The sequence below is a fragment of the Pinus tabuliformis genome, chromosome Q, assembly GCF_031772625.1.
Source record: "Pinus tabuliformis cultivar Carrire ecotype Pingquan chromosome Q, CPIR1, whole genome shotgun sequence".
Lineage (NCBI taxonomy): Eukaryota > Viridiplantae > Streptophyta > Pinopsida > Pinales > Pinaceae > Pinus > Pinus tabuliformis.
Genome location: NC_142296.1, coordinates 795542552 through 795548551, shown reverse-complemented (window position 1 = coordinate 795548551; position 6000 = coordinate 795542552).

Here is a 6000-nt window from a genome sequence, read left to right as displayed (position 1 = left end):
GTCCGACTTGGATATATTTCCTTGATCAAGAATCTATTCCATGGCATTGTGGTGCCTAAATTGTTGAGTGACTAGTTGGATAGATTGTGATGGTCATGAATCTAGTCAGTGGCATTGTGGTGCTTAAATTGTTGAGTAATTAGTTGGATAAATTGCCCTGGTTAGGTATCTAGTCCATGGCATTGTGATGCCTAAAGTTCTTCATGGTTCATATAGTTTGATATCTTCCATTGTATTTGTACATTATGCATACCTCCCTAGTTAAGAGGGAATGTTGGAAAAATTAACTATGTTCGATCTTCAATAATGTACTTGAGTCATCATGTAATGTACTTGTCAAAAGAATAAAGAAAAGAATTTTTATTATTATTGTTGTGACTTGCTAAAGCATGGGTTTCTTGCTTGGGTCACCATGTTTTAGGTCAAAGTCCCCATTGAGGACTTCTAACATTTATTATGGGTCTGTAGAATTATTGTACATTTAAAGAGACCCTTCTTGGGCTTTTGAATCATGTAAATAGGTTAAGTATTGAGTCAAATATGAATTATGTAACCTCCACACCATTTCAGCCTAAGAGAAGATCAAGTTGGCCTAAGGACCCGTTCTTCCCCACAAGAAGCCTATAAAAGGAAGGACTATGAATTCATTTGGTTCATCACTTCTCATCTTCTCATCTAATGGGCAAAAGTGCAAAAATCATGTTGTTGGGCAAAAGTGCGAAGCGGATAGCTGCGAAAGTATGTTTCTGAGAAGCTAAAGTGAATGAAAGTTTGGGGGAGTCTAAGGAGAAGAGAAAAATCAAAATTTTGGTGGTGGTCTCACTTTCTTTCGTGCTCTGTATTGGGAGAACAAAGTCTTCCAAGTTGGACTGTTGTTGAAAGCTTTTGGTTGTTGAATAGTCGAAGTTGCTGGGAAGAGGTCAATCTTCTGGAGGCTGACTTGGTGTGGAGGGAAGGTCTGGTTAAGGACTAGGGTGAAGAGTCTTAAATAATACTATTGAAAGAAAGAATTACTTTGACTGGGTTTTCCCCTCGAGGGGGTTTTTGCTCTAGCATGTGCCTACATCTTATGTTCATTGTTTTATGTCTTCTTGCTTTTGGTAATTGCTTGACGAACTTAAGAAATAAGATACAAATAATTGTAATAATAATAAATATCACAAGTGATTATCAAGATCAAGAAAATATTTACTGCCTTTCTAATTTTCCAACATGGTATCAGAGCTTTGGTGAAGGAAGAAAAAGGCAGATCCATTCATAAGCACTATCTCGGGGAAGGAGTCTATTATATTAGAAGAGGATGTCTAACTCTATCAAGGGTGAGAAAAAGCTTGAACGAGCATCTAACTGCAGATCCTCGAAGAAGAGGATTGACCTAATCCTCGAGAAAAATAAGGTGCTAGATTTGGTAAAAGGAAATGTAAAGAAGCCTACCGAAGAAGCCAGTGATGTCGACAATGTAAATTTCAAGGATTTAGAATTGGTGGCTATGAAACTGATGGTAGAGGGGATAAAATATAATCTTGTCCCATTCATAGCTAACATCGATCATGCTCAGGAGATGTATGAAGCCTTGTCGAAGTTTTTCACTATTAAGAACATTGGTCAAGTAGCAAGCTTGAAGAATGAGTTGAATTCTACGAAGATGACTAAAGAAGATTTTATGGAAACCTTCTTTGTGAAGATATCTAGACTCAGGGATGATCTCTTGGCCATTAATGAGATAGTTCTGGAAAAAGATAAGTATATCATGTCTTTTTAGTTTTGGTCTCATGCATTCATTTAGCTTTGATTATGTTAAATACTAATCACCATTCTCCCTCTATTGTTTTGATTAGAGAAAATATCTGAAAGAAGGAGGATCTCTCAATACAAGGTTAGTCAAGAAACAGATATGCTTTGAATACATTGATTGAAAGGATTATTTATTTGATGATCTATTACTAGCCTTGTTATGATTATATGTATTGAATCTTAGAGATTCTTGTTTGGGTGATTCATCTCTTGATAAATCTACCCACCCCACTCTTATATGTTCTTGTAGAACCCTAGGTAGGTTCTGGAAAACCCTAACCGAAGGGTATGTTGTTGTGAATGTTTGAAACCCTAAACTAATTAGGGATATTGTGAAATGCTAGTTGAAGTCTTTATTGATGATTTCATATTTGGGATTTTGGTATGATCGGGAAATCCTAACTTGTTAGAATGGAAAGATAAGATCAAATCACAGAACCTTTGAAGTTTTGGTAATATAGGGTTTGCTATGTTTCCACATTGGAACCCTAGCTCATTGGGGTTTGGTGGGATGTTTGTTCTACATTAGAACCATAGCTCATTAGGGTTTGGTGGAATGTGTGTTCTACATTGGAACCCTAGCTCATTGGGGTTTGGTGGGATGTTTGTTCTACATTAGAACCATAGCTCATTAGGGTTTGGTGGAATGTGTGTTCTACATTGGAACCCTAGCTCATTAGGGTTTGGTGGAATGTGTTAGCAAGACCCTTATATTGTCTTAGAATTAATTTACTTGGTATGTGTGTGTTGTCTGATCAAACCCTAGTACAATCAATATGTTTCTATGTCTAACTCTTATCAATTTTTGTGAAGTTTGGTTTGACTATCTCATGATATGAGATGTATTTGAATGGTGATGAAATATAGGCATATAGAGATATGTCCTTTTGGTTGAATCCCTAGCTTGGTCTAGGTCAAATGTATTAATGTTATTGGACATATGATATGCTTATGTATGGTTATGAATTCCTAGATGTGTGTGTTGATCTAGTCATTGATGGTCATGAGTCTTAGGATTTAATGAAGTCCTTGTCTGAGATTCTAGGATGTTGATGTTTTGAAATCTAGGGTGTTATAGCTAAACCCTAGTGAAGTTAAAATTTGTTTAGTATGTGTGATATATCAATTTGAAATCTATTAGATTATTGTTGAAAAATGAAAATCTAGGGTTTTGTAGTTAAACCCTAATAGTGACATTGTCTAGTGTGAAATATAACAATCTGAGATTTATGCATGTAATGATTGATTGGAAATCTAAGGTTTTGGAATTAAACCTTAGTTAAAGTAAAAGCTCTGGAATATGATGATTTGAGATTTGTATAAGTTTGTTGAATTTGTGAAAATGGAATTCTAGGGTTTTGGAGTCGAACCTTAGTCAAAGTAGAAATATCTTATGAATGTTGACTATATGATAATTTGATATTTGTGAATAAATTGTTGAAATTTGAATTTTTGGTTAAGTATGATGATTGCTGGGAAATCTAGGGTTTGCAACTAATATTAGTAGTATTTTGTCATGTTAGGGACTGATTGATGGTTGATAGAAAATATAGGGGTTTGGAACTAACCCTAGTGGAAGCTAGTCAGGTTAATGACTAAGCTATGATTGACTTTGATTGATCCTTTTGTATGAAATCTAGGATTTGTATGAATCCATAGTGAGAAGTCTAACACATGTATTTTGGAAGGTTGTTAGATGATTTGTAGATCCATATTTGTGTGAATGGTCTCTAGAGTTTACTATTTGTTGTAGTAAGGTATGTCATACCTTTTGAAGACATGTTGAAACCCTAGATTGAATGAGTGTTGTAATGAAGTAGTCTAGGGTGTATGAAAAAGTCCTTAGCAAGATGTTGAAGAGTATATGTCTCCTGTTTATAATTAAGTATGGGTATTTGATATGAATAAAGTTGAAATGCTTCCATGTTTTCGATATGGCTAACATCATTCTTCCATAGTTTTGGTTGTGCTTTCCATCTAAGTTATGCAGGTACACAATCTTCAACTTGGTGAAGATGCTCGATGTGACAAGAAAGTTCTGTAGATACACAATCTTCAACTTGGTGAAGATGTGATAAGCATGATGGGGCTGATGATAACTCTGATGAAATGGTTGGAAGCCATGAAAGATTCTACGATGTCGAAAAGAAGATGTTGATCTCCCATACGAAGCATGAATAGAATAGATCTCCCTAACATTAAGAGGGAGTCCGAATAAAGAGGTGCTTCCTGGTTGAGAGAGAGTGACAGATATGGTTCTCTACTTCATGTGTCATACACTAAACTAGGACTAACAGTCGTAAGTCTGAGTGAAGGCCATGAATAGGAAAAGGAAATTGGAGAATGCATTTTGTAGTGTTGTTGAAAGAAGGAAAGAAGGATTTGATTGAAGAATATGTTATTGCGTTGAAATAGGAAGGAAAACATATGATCGAGGAATCTTCTGTCAAAGATTCGGTTGATAACCCTACTATGAAAAGATGAGAAGCAATATCTGTTGTATGTAATACCTCGGAGGTTTGTATTCGATTATGTACATGTGAAAGTGTGTTATTAATTAAGGTTGTGTTTGTACAGATGAATCTCTCGAACGAAAGCATGATGATTACCAATTAGTTTGATTGGGAGAGATTGGTTATAATTGATTTGTTGGATCAAGGGGTGTTGAGGCTTTGCGAGTAAAGCATTGCCTCGGGAAACATCTGGCTAACACTTTATGTTGACATATGAGTCCCTGAAGTTGGAAAGGTGGCATTGGTCATTGAGCTCTGAAACACACCTAGATTTTGGGTTGGTGGTTAGCAAGTAAGACTGATGGTACCTAGAGGGGCTGAAAGCTCAAGTCCACCTTAGTCCGAGTTGGATATATTTCCCTGATCAAGAATCTAGTCCATGGCATTGCGGTGCCTAAATTGTTGAGTGATTGGTTGGATAGATTGTGATGGTCATGAATCTAGTCAATGGCATTGCGGTGCCTAAATTATTGAGTGACTGGTGGGATAGATTGCCCTAGTCAGGTATCTAGTCCATGACATTGCGGTGCCTAAATTTCTTCATGGTTCATATAGTTTGAGATCTTCCATTGTATTTGTACATTAGGAATACCTCCCTAGATAAGAGGGAATGTTATAAAAATTAACTATGTTCAATCTTCAATAATGTACTTGAGTCATCATGTAATGTACTTGTCAAAAGAATAAAGAAAAGAATTTTTATTATTATTTTTGTGACTTGTTAAAGCATGGGTTTCATGCTTGGGTCAACATGTTTTAGGTCAAAGTCCCCATTGAGGAATTCTATGATTTATTATGGGTCTATAGAATTATTGTACATTTAAAAAGACCCTTCTTGGGCTTTTGAATCATGTAAATCGTTTAAGTATTGAGTCAAATATGAATTATGTAACCTCCACACCATGTCGACCTAAGAGAAGATCAAGTCGGCCTAAGGACCCATTCTACCCCACAGGAAGCCTATAAAAGGAAGGACTATGAATTCATTTGGTGCATCACTTCTCATCTTCTCATCTAGTGGGCAGAAGTGCGAAAATCATGTTCTTGGGAAGAAGTGCGAAGCGGATAGCTGCGAAAGTATGTTTTCGGGAAGCCAAAGTGAATGAAAGTTTGGGGGAGTCTAAGGAGAAGAGAAAATTCAAAATTTTGGTGGTGGTCTCACTTTGTTTTGTGCTTTGTATTGGGAGAATGAATTCTTCCAAGTTGGATTGTTGTCAGAAGTTGTTCGCTGCTACAAGTTGTTGCATAGTCGAAGTTGTTGTGAAGAGGTCAATCTTCTGGAGGCTGACTTGGTGTGGAGGGAAGGTCTGGTCAAGATCTAGGGTGAAGAGTCTTAAATAATACTATTGAAACGAAGAATTACTTTGACTGGGTTTTCCCCTCCAGGGGGGTTTTGCTCTGGCATGTGCCTACATCTGATGTTCATTGTTTTATGTGTTGCTGCTTTTGGTAATTGCTTGATGAACTAAAGAAATAAGATATAAATAATTGTAATAATAAGAAATATCACAAGTAATTATCAAGATCGAGAAAATCTTTACTGCCTTTATGATTTTCCAACAGGAACATGGAGATGGATCATATTTGATAGATCTGAGATGAATACATATTGGTCAATCTTCTTATGGCTTGATAGATCTATGATGATGGTATAATGATATGTGACTGTAACAGTGTATATGTCAAGATTTGG